This window comes from Lutra lutra, chromosome 2, assembly GCF_902655055.1.
Source record: "Lutra lutra chromosome 2, mLutLut1.2, whole genome shotgun sequence".
Classification (NCBI taxonomy): domain Eukaryota; kingdom Metazoa; phylum Chordata; class Mammalia; order Carnivora; family Mustelidae; genus Lutra; species Lutra lutra.
This window is the reverse complement of record NC_062279.1, coordinates 47137998-47160428: the sequence shown is the minus strand read 5'-3', so window position 1 is coordinate 47160428 and position 22431 is coordinate 47137998.

Here is a 22431-nt window from a genome sequence, read left to right as displayed (position 1 = left end):
TTTTAATTGGGCCTAGATGTCTTTCGTCTTCCTACAGTCCCCCCTTTCCTCCTCCACCCCCAGCTGCAAGTCTATCTTTACAAATATAGATGGGATCATTCCACTTTTTAGTTAAAAATCCATCCACATTTCCTCACTGATTTCGGGGGGCTGGGGTGGAATTCAAAGTCTGGTTTGTAATATAAGACCCTTCGTTGCTTGGCCTTTGCCCAGTTACTGAACCGAATGAGTCTGGCCAATCCATCGTAATCTCTGCATCTCTGTTCCCTCCTTTGCAAAACTGGGATAATGAAGTTCCTACCTCATGAGGCCCTGATGAGGATTAAAGGACATAAGGCTTAACTCCGTGCCCAGCTTGGAATAAGTGAATAGAACGCTGGCTTTATGATTGTTATTCTTAACTCCTGCCACCTCCAACACATACTGTCCCTACAGTCTCACTGAACCTGACCGCTGCCAGGTCAAGGTGCCTTTCATTCTCCCATACCTCTCTTCCAATAGCCCATTTACTAGGATGATTCTGACACTAATTCCAATGTGTGTTTTTTCTTGAACACACCAAGCAATTAACTCGATTCCCTGAAGACACTGATGACGTGTCCCAAGAATTTAACTCAGTCTGGACATATCTACCTGGAGATAGTATCAAGTTCCACCGGTTAAGGGTCATGATCTCAGGGTGAGATCCAGTCCCAGGAGACCGCCCCACTTCCGATGCAAATCCCAAGTCCAACTTGCTACCAGTGCTTCTGACGGACTGCTATAAATCAGAGGTTTCTATGACCTTCTCTTTGGGTTTAACCAATGTGCTAGAATGACTCACAGAACTCACAGAAAATGAGACAGATTACCAGTTTATTATAGAGGATATAAAAGGCAACAGCCAGATGAAAAGCTACCAAGGTCTAGGTCTGGGAGGATCCCCAGGAAAGAGTTTCTGTCTCTGTGGAGGGCATCCCACTCCAAACCTTGTCCTTTCGGGCATTTTTATTGAGCCTTCATTACACAGGCATGACTCATTAAATCATTGGTCACTGATGATTAAGACCCTCTCTTCTCTCCAGAGGTCAAGGATTGGAACTTTCAGCTCCAATACTCTAATTACCCATGGTTGGGGGCCCACAACCAACCCCCCATCTTTAGGTGCTTTTCAAAAGCAACCTCACTTAACAAAACAAAAGGCTGCTTTATCTCTAGCTCCCCTTACAGGAAATTCCAAGGGTTCCTAGAAGCTTTGTTCCAGGGACAGTAGGATGAAGACCAAATGTAAATTTCCTACTATAAACTGCAGTGTCACACCTGGCTAACTCCTTTGAGTTTTATCTGAAGAATGATCTGCTCCAGCACCGCAGTGCAAAGCCTGGCTGTTCTGCCTGAGTCTTTCATTTGGCTTCCTTTGTCTTTCTGCACCATTCCTGTGTGTCTGCGGTCGTCAGTGAGACAAAGCATTATCTTAGTTTAAAAGTCTGCAGATTTCTTAAACAGAATTCTGGCATCACTGCCTTCTTTTTGTGTGTGCATAAGAAGTTTTTTGTTTTTTGCTTTTTGTTTTTTTGTTTTTGTTTTTTGGTTTTTTTTTTTTTTGTTTGAAGTGTCTGTGTTTTGCAATTTTTAGGTGCATAAAATATTCCAAGATGGTTCTTTTCTCCAGTGCCCTATGGAGCTCTACTCCCCCGCTACTCCTCTGGGGAACAGACATCGACAAGCACACCCTAAGATGGAGTCATCACTCTGTCTGGATACAAACACAGGGATGAGAGTAGGATCCGGTTTGGATTCTAATGGATGGATATGAGCTGCACCTCGTTGTAGCTGAAGAGCTCTTTCCCACAGCTGGCGGGTGGGAATTTGAAATGGCCACAGCAGGGGTTAAGATGCACCTGAAGTTGTCCCTGGGTAACCCAACAGTGACAATATCTTCCATGGGGCCCAGAGTACCTGACATTTTTAAGTCATTGCTGCAAAGAAAGGCAACTTTAATTACTGCAGATGAAATAAATCAGAAGGATCTCATTGGGAATGCAGGCATGCCAGACAGCCAGCCTTAGCCGAGTAGTCTCAGCCATCTGCCAATAAGGGTTATTTGCTTTAGCTTCTGAAGAAAGATGCTGCGTAGTCTCAGGGGAAGCAAGAACTAAGGACAGACACGCCAAATGCCTGTATATTCTCCACCTTTAAGAAAGCAACTGAGAAAGCGCTGATGAGCTCACGGGGAAGCATACTCCGTTCTAGTAGCTGGATGTCCATTCTGACCTGCCTCATGTCCACTCACAGCTTAGTTTCCAGCTGCTGGAAACATTAATTTTTACTGGGCCTAAACATGCTCATCACACCTTCACACAAACTGCCGAGAATAGGACTGACTTTACCCTCTACCTGGAATGCCCTTCCCCAACGTACTTGTCACCTCTGTAGTCTCCACTGGGCAGGAGAAGGTCCTTCTGTCTCTGCTGCATTATACCGTTCTCTGTGGTGGTCTCTTTACTGAACTCTAAGCTATTTGACACACATTTTATTTATTTATTTATTTTTAAAGATTTTATTTATTTATCTGACAGAGAGATCACAAGGAGGCAGAGAGGCAGGCAGAGAGAGGAGTGGGGGAAGCAGGCTCCCTGCTGAGCAGAGAGCCTGACATGGGCTCCATCCCAGGACACTGGGATCATGACCTGAGCCGACAGCAGTGGCTTAACCCACTGAGCCACCCAAGCACCCCTTTATTTATTTATTTTTGACACACATTTATTTTATTTTCATTCTCATGTACCTACATTTAACCCTACCTAAATATTTGTGAAATCCTTGTATCACTACACTTAGCCTGGTGTAGAATGAAAACAAATAGTAACAAAACTAATAGACTTTTGGAGTATCTACTGCTGGGGTTGATTCTATGCAGTTTCTCATTTAATCCTCCCCAAATCCAAATGATCTTGATATTTTTATCACTGGAATAGAAAGAGGAGGTAAGTGACACCCAGGAACTGAGGTGACGAGTGCCATGTCACAGAGCTTGTGGGTGGCAGGGGTGGCTGGTGAACCCAAATCAAATGATTCCAGGACCATAAAGCTTAACTGTTGTGTATTCTGCTTGGCTGGCACTGAATAGTGGTGTGTGACTTGTTATAAAACCATATGGCTCTAAACAGTGCAATCATAAAAACCTTGACATCCCTTACAACAGAAATGTCATCCCCAGGAATATAGACAATGGGAACAATTTTAGAGGAGAAAGAAGCCACATGGTAAATAACAAAAACTCAACCCAGTGAATTTTTAAGATCTAATTGGCTTTATTGAAAAATTGATGAATTGGGCAGCACCCCATCTAGCAGAGAGACAGGTCCAAAGGATTGCAGAAAGGGAAAGATTTTTAAAGACAGAACTGAGGGGATGCCTGGGTGGCTCAGTTGATTAAGCATCCAACTGTTGATTTCAGCTCAGGTCATGATTTCAGGGTTGTGAGACTGAGCCCCATGTAGGGTTTTTTTTTTTTTTTTTTTTTTTTTTTTTTTTTTTTTTTTTACAGACAATATATAGAGTCCACAGCAGAAACTCACAGTTAGTCTCTTACCTGGAGCCATCAAAGCTGGTGGCAAAGGTGGATCACAGGTTTAACAGTGGACACACTACTTGCCCTTATTAACTAACACAAATCAGTTTTGTTGGAAAGCTGGCCGCCATGAAGTTACTTTGTTCGTATAGTGCCTATAAATGGAAAGACATGGGATAATAGAAGTTTTTTGGGTCACCTACCAAAAAAACATGGATAGGACCTTGATATCTTTTATATCTCCCCCTCAATGTGAAGGAGTAAAGGTTAGGGTTAATGGAAGATTTTGCAGAAGACTGGAAGCATGTCAGTTGACTTCATTTCACATCTATAAATCCAAAGCACTGAAAAGCAGGTTACTAGGACCCTGCCACTCAAAATGGAGGCCATAAGAAAGCAATAGCAGGATTCTGAGAGCTCATTAGAAATGCAGAATCTCAGGAGGCCTGAGTGGCTCAAGTGGTTAAGCGTCTGCCTTCAGCTCAGGTCATGATCCCGGGATCCTGGGATCAAGTCTGCCATCGGCTTTCCTGCTCAGTGGGGAACCTGTCTCTCCCTTCACCCGACACTCCCCCTGCTTGTGCATGTGCTCTCTCTCTCTCTCTAATAAATAAAATCTTAAAAAACAAACAAACAAAGAAATGCAGAATCTCAGGCTCCACCTACTATACTGAATTATAATCTGCCTTTTCAAGGTCCCTAGTGATTCATACCTATGTTAAACTTTGAGAAACACTACACTAGAAGTCCCTAAATTAAAGAATAGGAGTCAAGTAGTACCCAGTAAGCTGAGAGAAGAACCAAGGAGTTCTTACCTACCCTCTTATAGACAAACTCATTTGAAGGGAGCTTTACTCATCTGGGACTAGGCAAACGAAACCAAAACAAATAAAAACAAACACAGCCCCGAAGATGAATGATTCTGCAATAATTCTGTGCCTTTAAAGAAAGAATATATTTTTGAGAGGCACCTGGGTGGCTCTGTTAGTTAAGGTCTGCCTTCGGCTCAGGTCATGATCCCAGGGTCCTGGGATCAAGTCCTATATTGGGCTCTCTGCTCAGCCAGGAGTCTGCTTCTCCCTCTCCCTCTGCCCCTCCCCTGCTTGTGCGCTCGCTCGCGCTCTCTCTCTCTCTCACAAAAATGAATATATCATTAAAAAAAAAAGAATATGTTTTTGAGAACAACTGATTACTGAAAACAGGACATAAAATAAAGCAAAAGAAAATAAACACATCTCAATGAATTCTAAAAAAAAGTGTAGGCAAATCAAAAAGAATAAAGGAAGTTAATTATGAATTAAAATCATCAGATTCAGGGGAACAAATCATGAGGCAGAAATTCAAATCACTTATATATGGCCATGGTGAATGCAAACTTTCACAGTTAAAAGTGAAAACATTCAAAATGGCTAAAAGGTGAAAGTTTGATACACTGAGGATTCGACCTACAGATAATTAGCATACATACTGAAGAATGAAAAGAAAAGCAAATGTAGCAGTAATAATAGAAAGATAACGTAGGAAAGACTCTTGAATTGAATAAAATTGCAGTTTCAAGAGAAAAGGATCCATTAAGTAAAAACATTGAAAGAAAGCTATCTCCTTAAAAAAAAAAAAAAACAAAAACAAACAAACAAAAAACTCAAAAGCACCACTCAAGTACGTTTTGAAAATTCCCAGGCCCATTCCCGCATAGTATGATTCAGTAAGTACAATGGAACCAAGAAAACCAGGTTTGCAGCCCAAGCCTAAAGTGATCACTACCATGAGGTAAGCTTGGGAAACTCTAATCTAGTAGCAGAGAGAAGGCCAGCAAGCAACCAGCAAATGCAGTAGGTCCAAAAAACAAGAAAAAAGCAACATAAGCAGATAAGTATGGGAAACAGAAAAAGAAAATTATTCTCCTTTTCATGGAAGATAGTTAAAATTCTCCTAGTCCTCACACCACTTATTAAAGACATAAATTTCTAGTAGAGTTTTAAAACTTAGAGCTAACCACATATAAAATATAAAAATGGACTTAAGTTCTTGGAGAAAACCAAAGCTGAATAAGAAAACTTAGCTCAAGTTCAAAGAGCAAAGAGTAAAAACAACTGGGAAAAGAAAGGACCAAACAGGAGTGATGGTAAAACATTTAATCAAGCTCAATACTCTGATTACCCCTTATAGACTGGATAGTAAATCAAAGAGCAACTCTGTTCTCTTCTAAAATAAGGTGAAGCCTTATTTAATTTAATTTAATTTATTTATTTTAAAGATTTTATTTATTTATTTGACAGAGAGAGAGATTACAAGTAGGCAGAGAGAGATAGGGGAAGCAGGCTCCCTGCAGAGCAGAGAGCCTGATACGGAGCTCCATCCCAGGACCCTGAGATCATGACCTGAGCGGAAGGCAGAGGTTTAACCCACTGAGTTACCCAGGCGCCCCGTGAAACCTTATTTTAGAATAAGGTAAAACACCTTCTAAAGTAAGGTGAGATAAAATTACAATCAGTAAAATGATAGAATATTTTAGACCAATAATAATTTATGAAATACTAACACAAAATGCTATGTATACACAACACGTTTACACAATATACAAATGATGTATACACAACATCAGCTAATAGATGCAGGAGTCTGGAGCAAAAACTTTAAATGGAAAAAAAGAAGACTATTTATAAATAAGGAAATGACAACCACCCAGAAAATGAAGTACAGGTCTTTTGGAAAGGCCAATTTAATAGATTAAACTTTTATAATCTATTTTATTTTTTTAATTATTATTATTTTTTAAGATTTTATTTATTTATTTGACAGACAGAGATCACAAGTAGGCAGAGAGGCAGGCAGAGAGAGAGAGGAGGAAGCAGGCTCCCTGCAGAGCAGAGAGCCCGATGTGGGGCTCGATCCCAGGACCCTGGGATCATGACCTGAGCCAAAGGCAGAGGCTTTAACGCACTGAGCCACCCAGGCGCCCCTATAATCTATTTTAAAAAGAGATTGAAAAATATCTACAAAGTTATGAATAAAAAAGTATATATAACTAATGAAACAAAAGGAATTTTTAATAGTCTAATATGTAGAACTCTCTTACAATAAATTTTATTTCCTTTGAAATCTTGAAAGAAGAAATGTCCAGTTGTCTCAGATAATTTTATGACTTCAACTGGCTTAAGAAAAAATGAAAGATATGAATTGACCATGGATATGGCAGAAATGGAATTTTAAAAATATATCTGAAAAGTGCTATAGTCCAAACTAATAATTCTAAGTCCATTTTTACTTTGTACTCCCAAGAAGATTGAATATCCATAAAAAAAGTTATGTCAGTTATAAGAAAAAGATGAAAAGTTTTCCAATTCATTTAACTAAATTTGCATATTCATAGAACCTATACTTTTAATAATAAGGAAGGTGGGAAGGACAGCTAGAGAGACAGAGACTTACTTAAGAATAGAGATCCATAAATTTTAAATTAATGCTATAGAAACTGGCTTTAGCACTATTAAAAGGCCAAGGATATAATATAACCATTACCAAAATATAGAAAAAGAAAAAGAAGAAAGGAAGAAAGGAAGGAAAGGGGAAGAAATAATCATGAAGAAAAAAAGTCTGCTTTTCTTAGCAATCAGAAAATGCAGATTAAGGTTTTTTGCTGTTGGGGTGCCTGGGTAGCTCAGAGGGTTGAGTCTTTGCCTTTTGCTCAGGTCATGGTCTCAGGGTCCTAGTATTGGGCCCCATATTGGGCTCTCTACCAGTGGAGAGCTTGCTTCCCCTTCTCTCTCTCTTTGCCTGCCTCTTTGCTTGCTTGTGATCTTTGTTTGTCAAATAAATAAGTAAAATCTTAAAAATTTTTTTTAAAAGTAAAGTTTTTTGCTACGATGATCAAGATCATAATCACCATTATTGCTAATGCAGTATGTGGGGAAATAAATATCCATTTATGACCAAAAGTTCTAGTAAATTTTCCAACAGTTTATGAAAGTTCTCTTGGCTAATTCTAATCAAGAATTTTATTCATAGGAAATCATCTGAGATGTTCACAAAGACTTATGTGCAAGAGTGTTCATTATATTTTTATTTATGATGCCAAAAATTGGAAACTATTTAATATCCAATGATTAAAGTTCGTTTAAATATATGATAGTATATCGTTAATGTGGAATTTTGAGATCCTGCCTAAGGATTTGGTAAAATGATCTTGGTATACCATGAAAAGAAATAACAGTATATAATAAGATATCAGTGTTTTTAAATATATACATTTAAAAATATTGTGCCAGGATAGCTCACCCAATATTAAAAGAGAAGAACAAAGTTGGACGACTGATACTACCTGACTTCAAGACTTATGATAAACCTGCACTAATCAAGACAGTGTGATATTGGCAAAAGAATAAACAAATAGATCAATAGAGCAAAATAGAGATCCCAGAAATAGATACTTATAAATATACTCAACCTATCTTTGACAAAGGAGCATAGGTAATATAACAGGACAAAGAATATTCTGCAAATGGTAGCAGAACAACTGTACATTCATCTATAAAAGAAAGAATCTAGACACAGAACTTATACTCTTCACAAAAATTTACTCCAAATAAGGGTCAGGGAAGGGATGTGATAGCCATTCTGTAAGGTACATGGAGAAGTGCTTAAAGACACATGTAATAAAGATGGCTATAAAAGAACAATTAACTTAAAATGGAGCACAAAGCTTATTGTAAAATGTGAAACTACAAAACTCTTGAATATAACATAGAAGAAAACCTAGATGACTTCGGGCATGTGGTGATTTTTTAGGTACAACACAAAAGAAACAACCCATATAAGAAATCATTAATAAACTGGACTTCGTTAAAATTAAAAACTCCCACTATGGCAAAAACAAAGTCCGAACAGTAAGAATAGTCACAGTCTAGGAAGAAATGCGTGCAAGAAACACATCTGATAGAGGACTCTTACCAAAAATTTATAGAGAACTCTTTAAATAAGAAAGCAATTTAACAATTTTAAAAATTGGCCAAAGATCTCTAAAGACACCTCACAAAAGAAGATATACAGATGGAAAATGAACATATGAGAAGATGTTCCATGTCATATCTTATTAAGGAAATGCAGATTAAAACCACAATGGGATACCACTACACATCTTTTAGAATAGCCAAAGTCTGGAATGCTGATAACACCAAATGCCGGTGAGATGTGGAGCAACAGGAACTCTTACTCATTGCTGGTGGGAATGCAACATGGTACAGCCATTCTATAAAACAGTCTGGTTGTTGCTTGTAAAACTAAACATACTCTCACCATATGATCCAGCAATCACACTTCTTGGTATTTACCCAAGATTTGAAACTTATGTCCACATAAAACCTACACACAGATGTTTATAGCAGCTTTATTCACAACTGCCAAAACTTCGTGGCAACCAAGATGTTCTTCAGTAGGTAAATGGATAAGTGAACGATCCAGACAATGGAATATTATTCAGTACTAAAAAGAAATTAGGCATCAAGGGTGAAAAGATGTGGAGTAACCTTAGATGCATAGGTATGATGCTAACTCTATGGCATTCAGGACTTCTGAATCTACTATGTAGATGTAAAAAGATCTGTGTTGTCGGGGTGGGGTGGAGGATATATCTGTGACAAATAATAGTCTATTGTATTAACAGTATTTCTAATTTTGAATTGGGGATTTAAAGCATTTTGTCTTTCTTTACACAGCTTTGAATTTTTCCCAATTTGTACAAAGATCAGCTCATGATTGGGGGGGAAATGACACTTTAGGTCAAAATAACTACTACGTAAAGTAAGTTTGAGGCCATCTAAGTTTTGGAACTCTCCCTAGGGCTCTAGAAATATCCAATTATAGACACTATTTTAAGAAAGAATGTGATTCCGTTATTTTGTAGCTGTCTGAATTGTGTTGCTTGTTTCTTACGAAGTCATTTCAAGTCACGTGCCCCCATAACTCAGAGGAGGCTGATCAGAGGATTTGTTCTATGGGTCAATAAGGTTTGGCAGTGAGGGGCTGTATGCTTTCATTTTCAAAAAAGTCAGCATCCTTCTTTAAGTAATTATATCTGGTAAGCTCAAAATTTACTGTTGCTATTTTAACTGTTCTGAGAAAACCATTAGAAGGTTTTCGCTAGAGTGTGTCTATGAATATTCATAGAGAGTCTGCTTCTGTATTAGAAACCACACCCACATCTCTGCAGTATCTGCAGCATGGATAAGGGCTCTCCTCCGGCCACATGAAAACTTGACACCAGGCTGCCTGCAGAATCGAATGCACGTAAGGTCTGCTTGGCTGGTGTGACTTTGTATTTTATAGAAAAGCCTTTCTGCTTTACCTTTTTGTATCATGGAAGCATTTTTAAGCTTCTCTTATCCGTCTTGCAGGTTTTGCCTCATCACAAAACCTTCAAAAAATTAAACTTGTCATTTTCTAAAATCAGAGATTGATATGTAGCTTTAAAAGGAGTGCATATACTATTCTTGTATTATTTTGGGATGTACAATGAAACAACATTTTGCATATATACATAATAATGAATGTGGAAAGGTGGTTAAATATATAGACAAATATAATGGTTCAAGCTAAGCATCCCAATAAGGTTATCATTTTGAATTTGAATTTGAAATATGAATATAGGGGACATATATAAATGAGTTACCATATAGGTAAATATTAGCACCTTGCCTAAGATCACATAGCCAGCTAGCTAAACCATTAAAATACATTTCATTCATATGCATTATTTATATACTTCTAAACTATGTGACACAAAGGTCACCTGGAAACTTCCTGTCTCTGCGGGAAACAGGGAGCCCTCCACACATTTCTTTTTTTTGTCAGTTCTAATTGTCTAGTCTCCTATGGCCTCCTCTATCTTGTACATTATCTTTTAATTGCACTAAGTAGGCAAAGTGGAAATCAATAGATCTTTGAGAATTGACTACCCCCTCTCCCCCCACTCTCTCCCCTCCTGCCCCCTATGCCACTGAATCCACAGGCATAAAGATATCAGTGAACTGTGGACTTACTGAAGTTTTCATAGAAGCTGAGCATAGAAGTTCAAATCTCTTTATGGCAAATTTCTCTCCTAATGTTCCTGCCTGGGTATCTCTGATCTTGCTAAGCATCTAGCCTTTCTTTTTTGTTCTCTTTCTCCCCATTTTTTTCTTTTCTTTTCTTTTCTTTTTTTAAAAGATTTTATTTATTTATTTGACAGAGAGACAGAGATCACAAGTAGGCAGAAAGGCACTCAGAGAGAGAGGGGGAAGTAGGCTCCCCGCTGAGCAGAGAGCCTGATGCTGGGCGGGATCTCAGGACCTCGTCGGGATCATGACCTGAGCTGAAGGCAGAGGCTTAACCCACTGAACCACCCAGGTGCCCCTCCCCCCATTTTTTTCTCTAAAGAATTTCAGTTCTTCTCCTTTCAATTTGCCGAGTAATTCAGCAAATTTGCATATCCCAAATTTGCTTGTCCAAACCTATCAATGTGTTCTCAACATAAGGCTTTTCTCATTAACATAATGCACATCAGAATAGCTGGGTTTATATATAATATAAACCTTGTTTTTTTATTGGACACACAATACTTTTTCTTTCTTTTTTTTTTTTTTAAAGATTTTATTTATTTATTTGACAGAGAGAGAGACCACAAGTAGGCAGAGGCAGGCAGAGAGAGAGGGGGAAGCAGGCTCCCTGCTGAGCAGAGAGCCCCCAGGACCCTGAGATCATGACCTGAGCCGAAGGCAGAGGCTTAACCCACTGAGCCACCCAGGTGCCCCTCACAATACTTTTTCTTAAATATTAGTGCATCCAGGGTTACATTTTTGATTGCCCCCTACAATGCTCTTCCTATATACCCTTTCCTTCTCCAGTGTATAATGCCCATTTCTGCCACAGTCGTCTGCAAATTCTTGTCTCAGCTTCTCCCTCATCTGCTGCAGACACACACACAGAGATCTGCATACTGGATATCTAGATATGAGAGCTCTCAAGCACCAGAAGTTCAACGTAGTCAAAGCAAATCTCACTATATCCCAGAAAACTCCTGCTATTTCTTTTTGTGCTCCTTATATTAGTTAATTCCACTGCTGTCTTCACCAACACCAGAGCCAGGAATCTAGGAGCCATTATTAAGTACTACCTTTTCCTTGTAATGAACATTGTGTTCATAATGGAACTCTGCCTCCTCTAAAAGCTGTTTCCTGTCCAGACTCATTAGCCCACCCTGAAACCTTCATCATTTTTTTTTCTCAACTCTGGAGACAACCAAATTAATCGACTCGCATTTGGTCTGTCCCAATTCCAGTCCACACTCTTCTACCTGTGCCAGAGAGAATTCTCTAAACTACACATCTGACGCTCATTCCACCCCCTCACTCAAAGGTCAAGCCCAAGTACATGGAAGATTAAATATTAAAGCACAATGTCCTTCACAATCTGGCTCTAGGTGACTAGGGTCTCGTGTATTTCCATTCCCCTCCAGACTGCCAGGGTTGTGCTATGTTTCTCAGGAAACCATAATATTTGATGTTTTATTTCTGTAACCTGTTTAAGTGTTGTTGCTTTTGCCTTGAAAGACCTTCCCATATCTTTTTTTTTAAACTTGTAAATCCTTACTTTTCCTTCAAGACCAAACCAAAAAATAAATAAATAGATAGATAGATTAAAAAAATTCCTCTGAGAAGCCCTACTTGACTCCTGCTCTTTTCTCTCTTACTTAGCATGAATTCCATCTCTACCCCTGTGTTCCACAGCACGTTCTCTATCACTTTATGAAAGCGTTTTTTGTTTTACATTATAATTATTAACTTAACATCTTGGTCTCCCATTAGAGTAGAGACTCCCAAATCAGGATGGAATCATATTCCAATTGATTTCCTCCATATTTAGCGCAGTGCCTACAGCAAGGTCAGTGGATGCATATTGTCACATTAAATAATGGGTGATTCTTACTGAACTATTGATGACAAAGGGAATTCAGATGGGTTCTTAAGGTGATCCTTTATATGACAAAAACTCTCCCCTTGACCATACTTTAGCCAGGCTCCTCTGAAAGTCCTCTTCTCTCCTCCCCCATCCCCCCAGTAGAACTTATCTCTGGCCTTGTCCTTGGCCTGCCTACTTCAGTTTTAGCAAGAATCCTGCTAAGTCCGTTTAGCAATAATCTCCCTACTCTTGATATTTGATCCCCCACCATATCTGATCAAATTCCTTATCCCCCATGTTTGATGTATAAGCCCTTGGCCTGCCTTCAACAGGAATCCTGCTAAGTCATTTAGCAAGAGTTTCCTTACCCTTTATGTCTCCTCTTAGCACTTTGTCATTGCCTGACCTCTGCCTCACTCTTCTCTTGGGCTGAAGTCCCTCCCTGTCTTTTTTGTATTCAGAGTTGAGTCTGATCTCTCTCCCCTATGGCCATAGTCTGGACACCTACTGCAACAGTCTTCTTTCTCTTTAACATATGCCATGTGGGCTCTTCTACCATCTGCACATAAATGAAGATTTCTGAGAGGTATGCTGATCCTTCCAGACCGTGTTTTTCTACATAAATGAGTTTAACTAAATACGTTCTTCTCAGCCACAGGATGGTTAACTTATGTCCAGAGAATAACTAACTCATATGTCCGAATTTGTCCATATTTAGGATCATAGATAACATTTTTAATTATCTCATCAGCACATACATATATTCACACTTAAACATGTGAAGGACTGGTTTTATAAAGAATGCTGAAGGGGGGCACCTGGGCAGCTCAGTGGGTTAAAGCCTCTGCCTTAGGCTCAGGTCATGATCCCAGGGTCCTGGGATTGAGCTCCTTCGCTCAGCAGGAAGCCTGCTTCCCTTCTTCTCTCTCTGCCTGCCTCTCTGCCTACTTGTGATCTCTGTCTGTCAAATAAATAAATAAATAAATAAAATCTTTAAAAAAATGCTGAAGAGTAAGTACGTTTAAATGATTTTTGACCACTGAAATTCTCTAATTGAGATACAAATGCTAAAGAAAGAAAATCACCCATATCCAAGTAATGTAAGCATTCATTGTATGCTGCTTTCTCTTATTTCCCTAACCAACATGATGTCCTTAAGCAGCTGCATACTTATTGTAATGATTTTCTTTTTTAAGATTTTATTTATTTATTTGACAGAGAGATAGCGAGAAAGGGAACATAAGCAGGGGGAATGGAAGAGGGAGAAAGAGGCTTCCCACAGAGCAGTGAACCTGATGCGGGGTTCAATCCAGGACCCTGGGATCATGACCCAAACCAAAGGCAAATGCTTAACCACTGAGCTACCCAGGCACCGTTGTAATGATTTTGACACTGACTGAATGTCAGGAGTCTCTTCTGGGAATATACAAATTACAATATTTTTTAGAATCAGTCTTAACCTTTCATAATTATACTTTGTTTTTCTTTAAATATTAAAATACTTCGTGCGTACATCAAATCAGATATTAAAACAGCACCTTTCATAGATTTGGTTAAATATTTTTTAACACCTATGACTAGATGCTGAGAATACAGGAGAAAAATTCAGACCAGGTTCTTGTCCTCTCATGAAGTTTATTTTGTAGTGCAAGAGAATGACAGACAATAAATAAGAAAATATAAAGTCTACCACATAATGATAAGAAATGTAGAGAAAAATACAGCGATTAAAAGAGACACAGTTTATATAGAAGATGCTATTTTATATGGAGTAGTCTGAGAAGGCTTCTCAAAAGGTAATCATAGGGGGAAAATCTGAAGAAAGACACACACACTGAGAGAGAGAGAGAGATGGACAGACAGAAAGAGAAAGAAAGACAGGAAGAAAAAGAGAGAGAAAGGATTAGTTGGAGGGGAATCCCATATAGAAGAACCCCCCAGTGCAAAGGTGAGGTGGGAAGGTTGAATGAATTAAAACAGTAGAAGGAGGCAATAGTAAGAGAAGAGGCAGGTAGACAGGTGGTGGTGAGTCCAGCTCATTGTAAAGTCTCTAGCTTTTATTTTCATGGGACCACTGGAGGGTTTGGAGCAGAATGACATAGCTGACTTAATATTTTAAAAGAATCCTTCAGATTGTGTGTGGACAATATACTGTATGAGCAAAGGTATGAGCAGGGAGAGTAGTTAAGAGTTTCTTGTTATGATTTGGGGGAAGATGACAGCAAATTCAACTGGAGTTGTAGCAAAAGAAGCAATACAAGGGGGCTGAGGTGTTGACATATTTTGACAGTAGGCCTAGAGGGTTTGTTGGTAGATTCATGACTGAGTGGAAAGAGAAAAAAGGAAACAAGGACGACTCCTTGGTGTTTTGTCTGAGCAACACAAAGAATGAGACTACCATTAACTAAGATGGCAGCAGAGTTGATTATGGAAGGTGGGAACTGGGTTGTAAAGCTTCCAAGAGTTGTGCCTTTAAATACACCACCTATAATTAGCACTATCTCCTAGAAAAGGAATGTATTGCACCTTTTTTCTTTCCAAGATAGCGGAGGACTGAAAGCTGTAGGTGTGCCTATGGAGTGGTTTGTATGCCTGGATGGTTGACCTGGTAACATAAAGTGGGCTGCTTTCATCAAAGCCTAGTGGCTTTGGAGAGGGAAATTACATTTCCCAATGTCATGATGACCTATCTATATTTCACAAAGATAAGAACAATATTCTAATTAATTAAACCTCATGGCAGTTTGGCTTGTATAGAACTTGTGCCCAAAGAAAGCCTGTGTCTTTCTCCCAAGCATTAAAGCACAAACTACTTTCTTAGCCTCTGAGATTCTCCAGCATACGGAAGTACCACGTCTAGCCAACGTGCTTCCTGTGCCTGCTTATAAAGAGTAACATGGCCTCAAAAAGAGGAAACTTGTCAGTGTTGTCTTTCTTAAAATAATAGGCAACTTTGGAGTTTGAGGTACACATTGGCATTGCATGGGCAGTATCTCATCAGATGTCATTGCTCACAAAAATTCTATGAAATAGGTTGGACTACCACAATTACCATGGCTGGCTAAGAAATCCAAAGTTAAAAAAAAAAAAAAGAAAAGAAAGAAAGAAGAAGAAGAAGAAACTGAATTCTGGAAGTAGTAAGTAGCATCACAAAGTTGCAAAGGTGATTGCGCCAGAGCCAGGATGAAGAACTCTCCAAACTTCAAGTGCAATATTCTTTACACCATAGCACACAGACATAGCCACTGATCATTTAACTCTGTATTTATTAATCTCTTTATGTAGGTTTTCTTTTGGAACCAGCAGCAACTCCTGCAGTCTACTTTGTATATGAGTGTTGTTGGGAAATAAGTCAGAGGAGGCTATTGGCAAGATGAGGAGGGACCTGCTTTTATTGAGTGATCATAAAATATCTTACATAAGCAACTGGAGACTATCCAGTTCTTTCTGGTTGCAGAGAAACTTGTCCTCCAACTCCTGGAAACAGGAATTTTAGATTCAACCAATGAAGCTCAAGCAAATGGCATTACCTCATCAGAAGAGTATTTCATTGGCTCTTCACTTTCCAAGTAGCTTTAGAATTGTTTCCAATACTTTAACCCTTGTGTTTATAAATCCGACATAGTGCAGTGTTGCAGCTAACTCTTATACTAAAGATATTCTATGGTTATAAAATATGGTTAAATTGAAGAAGCAAATGCTTCTTCTTTCCATTCAAAAATGTATAACTATACTAACAGTCAAATTGATTTAAAAAAATTGTAATTTTGTTTTTGCTGAATCATAATATCTCTATTTGCATGCTAGAAAAATATCAGTCCTTGAAAAAAAAAAAAAAAGAGCAAAGAGAACCATAAATCGACACTCTGCTGTATGTGCTGTGGATTCTGAAATAGCCAATATTTTCCATGGACCTCCTCACCAATTCATCTTTGTCAATTTGGGAGTTAGTGTTGGATTTAAGTGCTGGAGAGGGGAGTCAAAATATAAGTATGTGGAAGAAAATGATGAGCACAGCTAAGGGATTGGAACACAGCATTAAAGGGATTGAGAGATAGAGGATCCGTATAGTTTTCCATGAGCACATGCTCTTCTTCTTACAGGAATACCTTCCCCATCACCTCTCTTCCTAATCTCATGGATCCTTTAGGCAAAAGTAAAATCTCATTTCTTCTATTTAAAGCAGTTCTAGTAAGTCTGAGCTCTCACATTTGTTCTTCTGTCCTATTCCATGACAGTTCTGTACTAGGACCCAATATATTGTTATCTAATATTTATTTATGTTGTCTATTATATTGTAAATTCTATGAAGTCAAGATTTAGGAGTTATTGTGTTTTGCCAATCCCTCAGATCCTGGCACAATATATATCTGAAGATTGGTTAATATGGTGGTGATTTGAGTTAGATCTCGAGAGTAAGAATCCAAAAAGGACTACACATCTTAATAGTTAACAGAATGAGGACATTTCACTCTAGAAAAGAAGACCTGGATCTTCTTCTTCTCCTTCCCCTTCCATTTTCCTCCCTTTCCCCCTCCTCCCTCTCCCCCTCCTCCCACTTCCCTTCCTCCCCTGCCTCTCCTTCCTCCTCCTCCTCCTTCTTCTTCTTCTGTTCACAGACCTATTTGCTCAGTCTTAAGGTTGCCAAAGGTGTAATGAGCTTAGAAAAGATCCAGATTTGACACCCAGCTCCGTCACTTTCTATATTGTAATTTTGGATAAGCTATTTAAATGCCATGAGCTTCAGCTTCCTTATCTGTAAAACTGGGAGAAATGGAGCCTAGTTCACAAAATAGTTGTAGGGATTAAAGGAAGGTGCATAGAGCCACCCACTTTGCCATCTTCTTTACCATCTCTCCTTTACTTTGGGTGAGATTTATTCTTTCTGGATGGTGAGAAAGTAAATTTTGTACTTAACAGGAGCTTTCTGGGATCACTTCCTACTTTACTTCTTCCTGCTTAGCTATGAGATATTGAAGGTCTTAACTTGTGGCTTAATTTCCTTCTAAGTCTCTAGCCAATCCCTATTAAGACAGAAAGAAGTACATTGGTGTCATCTGACTTGAGAATTAATGGATTTTGAATGACATTTGTTTTCACTGATCTGCTTCAACTCTGATGACCCTTGAGCATCTGAATGTCATGAGGGGTAGAGCCTTCAGCTTTACCTCTGAAATGTAGACCTCTCTGTTCCATATGGCTGTGTCTTGTCTTCCTGCTCAACTCCTCGGCTTCATGATGAGGTGAGGGTCTTGACCTCAGGCGTAGGTCACTTTATAAGGATCTAGACATTGTTGTTGACATCTGCCTTTCCTTCAGACTGAGCTGTGCTATCTTCTCAGACTATGAGAACTATGTCATAAGTCCCACGCTTGACCTAGATTCTGTGTTATCACTAGTCAGAACTATTTGTCATGATCTCCTTGGGCATTACATTTAATTTCTGGACAACCGGTAGCAAATATATCCTTCAAGATCAGTTAATTCATTCACTTTTCATTCTTCCATCCATTCTTTGATCCATTTCCTGAGAACATTAACTCTATTTCACTCTTGCCTAAGTGCTAGGATGCAGAGTTAATGTACTAGTGTTAGTTCCACTGGTTTTGATCTGACCACGTCTCAACTTTACCGCATGCTGCACTTACCCCAACATGACTCATAGCCAAGTCTGAATTATCCTTAAATGCTACCTTATTCTGTTTATAGGAAAAGATATTCAAATGGGAAATGAAGAAAATGTCATTAACATATCCAAATGCATATTGAATAATTTGGAAATTTCCTGAAATCTAATTCACCTCTAAGCCATGGCCAATGGTCTTTTCTAAGTAGATCCACTTAACATTATAACCAAAGAGTTAAAAAAAATATTAAGCTAGAACAGAGAAATTTTTAGAAGTATAGTCAAGTAGTATATTGCACTTGCCTAGTGAGAGGCAGACCAGGGACCAAAACAAAGTTAATGTAGGACTCTATCTTCTCTACACAATTGTTCTAGCTTTAATAGATGGCTAATTTGTTATAGTCTTAATAAAGTTAATGGAAGTGATCAAAATCTTTCCAAGTACTTCTTGCTTTTATTTTAAAAATCAATATCCCACTTTCCATCAAATACCATACAGCATGAAGTCAATATGTAGACTTTCCTGAGACTGTCAGCGGTGTCTATTTAAAATGACCTAATGCAAGGACAATTACCCCAAAGTCTTGGTGACTCTCCAGTGCTAGACCCACTGGCTGCCAGCCTATGTTCCTTGAGCCAGCTCTAACAAGAACTGGGGCCATAAATGGCAGTTGGTCCCCTCTGGTCTGACTTGAGATTGAGTCATATGCTTTAGTCCACATTTCAGTGGTCCCATGGAGTCTCCTTTTCTGCTAGGTTGACCTTGGATCTTGTAAGAGGAAGTGAGTCCCACCACAGCCAGGATTTCAGTCTGGCCCATAGGATCCCAACTTGATTTCCATTTTAGAGATTTCTCTGCCTGGTTCATTAGCTCCCCCAGGAGTGTTTACTTCTTTTTTCTTATATCCTACCAAATCTCCATGATTAAGATCCTATTGTTCTGTATAGGTTGTCCATTCATTTATTTTTGCAACAAATATTTATTGAACAACTGCAATGTGCCCCTAGGTGCTGGATCAGAAAAGGAACAGGATGAGATCCCCTTTCCTTCATGGAGTTTACAGTTGATTGAGGTGATAGATCTTTAATACGATATTACTACAAGTGTAATGAGTATTACCAGAAGGATAGCTCCTGTCACCTTTAGGGGCTCCATCTTGAATTTGCCCCAAAGAGGAAATTTCCTAGAATTAGTAACAATAGTTTACCTGATGGCCAAGAACTGTGCAATCAGGATTTCCTTCCCCTTTGATTTCCCCACACTTTGTCCTCCCTTCCTGAATCTGTTCCTCAGCACTGACCACTCTGAAACTCATCATTGAGGCCCATTTCTCTATTTTGCTGTGCTTGGAGCTGCCTGGCCATGTCTTTTGCTGACCTCTGTAGCAAAGTCAGTTCTTCGAGCAGGGCTCTGGCTTGTGTGCCTCACGCTATCACTGTGTTTTAGTCTCCCTCAGTCCATGTGGCAAAAGCCCCAGGATCCTGCACATAACAGCTTATTAGGCTACAAAGATCTCTGCAAATATATTTTCATGCAAGCTTTGACTTGGAACTGATTTTCTCTGTGGCTAAACCATGTGGATGCCTTCCTAAGATACAATGCAATGTTTCATTAAAAAACCTGATTCGCCTAAAGCTCTCTGCTCTATGTCAACCTTCCTGAATGGGGTATGCACTATTTTCTCATGACCGAAATGAAAATAGTGTTGATTTGAGGTACGTGTTGGTGAGAGATAATGAATGGGAAAATGCTTCTGACTGCAATGCATCATGCACATGTGTCAAATATTTTTACAGTTGCTTTCTAAGAGATGCCTTATTGAGATTAAAGAAATGTGACCATCATGATGGGCATGCTTATGTTCAAGAGAGTAAAATCCATTCTTCCTTAACTGTTGATGTTTTCTTCTATGAAATGAAGGGATTGAGCTGGCTGCCTTTTGAGCATTAACATGGATGATACTATTGTGTTTTGTGGGTGCTTATGTATTTCAGTAAGATCAAATAATAGACAAATCTACTATCAATAAATATTTATTACACAAAGAGCAAATACAAGGAAGCACATTGAGTGCTTGGGATATCCAGTGATTTCACATCTGATCTAGACCACTGAGGGACTTTTTTAATTTGGAAGAGAAGTAGCATATATGGAAAGGTATAACTGTCAGCACACAGTTCAATATTATGTAAATAATACTAGAGACAGAGATATAGGCATCCCATTAGGGAACAATTAAGTCACGGAACTAAATGTCAAGCATAAAGAATATAGTCAACAATATTGTAATAACAATGTAATGGACAGATGGAAGCTACCCTTGTGGTGAGCACAACATAAGGTAGAAACTTGTCAAATCACTAAGCTGTACACATAAAACTAATGTAAAATTGCATGTCCACTGTGCTCAAATTAAAAAAAAGAAATAAATAAGTGATACTAGAAGCACAGAATGGGAACAAACTTTTATTGAGAGTCAATGTTTTTGTATCACTTAATCCTCTTAATAAATGTGCAGGATTTATTTTGGTATTCCTGTTTTGCAAATGAAAGGTATGGCCCTGAGATGACTTCCATCATTTAAGCAAACTAAAACAGCTGATAACAAACTACACTCAAGTCAATTTTATAACAGATATAGTAGAAGTCACAGATTTTAGAAGTTCACAAACTAAGAGTTCCTTACCACATAATCTGCTACCCAGATGGGGAGGGTTTGAGAGTGGAAGCAGTACTGTCAATAATTATGCTGGAACCACAGACATAATACATCAATGACTTGGGCAAACCTAGATATGTGATCACCCTTGCCATGTTTTATTTAAATAGTCACTAGAAAAGAAAAGGATGGAGGATTAAGTTAGAGCTGGATGGAAGACAAGTGTCCCAATCAACAGTTTGGTGAAGAGCGCTCTCTCTGCTCTCCCACTGTCTGCAGCTCTGTTCTCAGACCTCCAGTCTTGGGTCTCATTATTTAGCTTCATGGTCTTGATAGTTTCCAATGCTGCTTCTTGCATAGGCCCAGAAGTTCTCTGTTGGAAATTTGCAGTGAGTTAATACTGTGGTGATGAAGTTGGGAGTCACAGGATGGGTCCCCAAATGAACTTTTGAGTTTGCAGAGTTACCACCATACCTAGAGATAGCTGCCTTATACCTGTTACCTGAAATGCAGGGGTATTCATGAGTCACCAAGCATCCCAGGTTTGTATCTTCAGTTCCCCTCTCAAGTGAGATATCTGGCAAGTTCCTTAACTTATCTGTGCCTGAGTTTTCTCATCAGTAAAAAGGGGATGATTGTAGTGCCCACAGGATAGAGCATTGCTTCCAAAAGCATTAGCTACTTCTGGTATTAGTATCAGATAATTAAATTATTATTTTTTTCTACCAAGTACAGGATGGGATAAATAGCTCAATAAGCATGAATTCTGGACACCTGACAAAGAGAGTTATTGGTGGCAGAGTAGTGGAGTTGATGTTACAAGTCTTGGGTTCAGGGGCTGGCTTCTCTGTGGAATGCTTTTGGGAAGTCAGGTTACTTCTCTGAGTCTCAGTTCCTCATCTGCATAAAAACTGGAGAAATGCTGACAGCACACAGTGATGGCCACCTCACAGGGGCATTATAAACATCAAAGTCAAGCATTTTAGATTCTGAAAAGCACTACATTAAAACGAATGATTGTAAGTTGTAATTCTAACATGTTTTATTACAAATGATTTAAGCAAATCACACAAAAGAACTATATTGACAGAGTGGTGTCTCAGTAAAATGTGTATGGCACTTGGCAACATGCAGATATTTTTAAGCACAGCAACACTCACAGCTCATGTATCGCCTATAATGTAACAGGTGAATCATTCATAAGATTGGATTAAGATCTTAAAAAAACCAGTAACTATCAGTTCTTAGTGAGGTAAACTGTATCTGAAATTTGCTTATGAGACAAAAGAGTTGTCAGGAGAGCAACTGGATACAATCTGCTGATCATATCAGGCCTTTGAAGTGAACAGACTGCTCCCTCTCAAATACATGCTCCATATTCCAAAATGAAATATCGTACCTTCAGAAATACAGGCATGAAAGCATTACCAGGATTAGGGCTAGCTCTGCTTGGAAAAGGTTTGTGGTGCATTGCAGAGAAATACGAGCAGCAATGCTGAATCCAGTTATAGAAGTCAGCTTTGGTTCCCATTTGCAACTTCTGTCAAGCAGCCGAAGAAACCAAGAGAAGCAGAGTTCAGCAGTTGGCCAGAAAGAACCCCCAGGACCACTTTTTTCAGGGAGAAGTGACAGATCAGGTGAGAGAGAAAGGCCTCTAT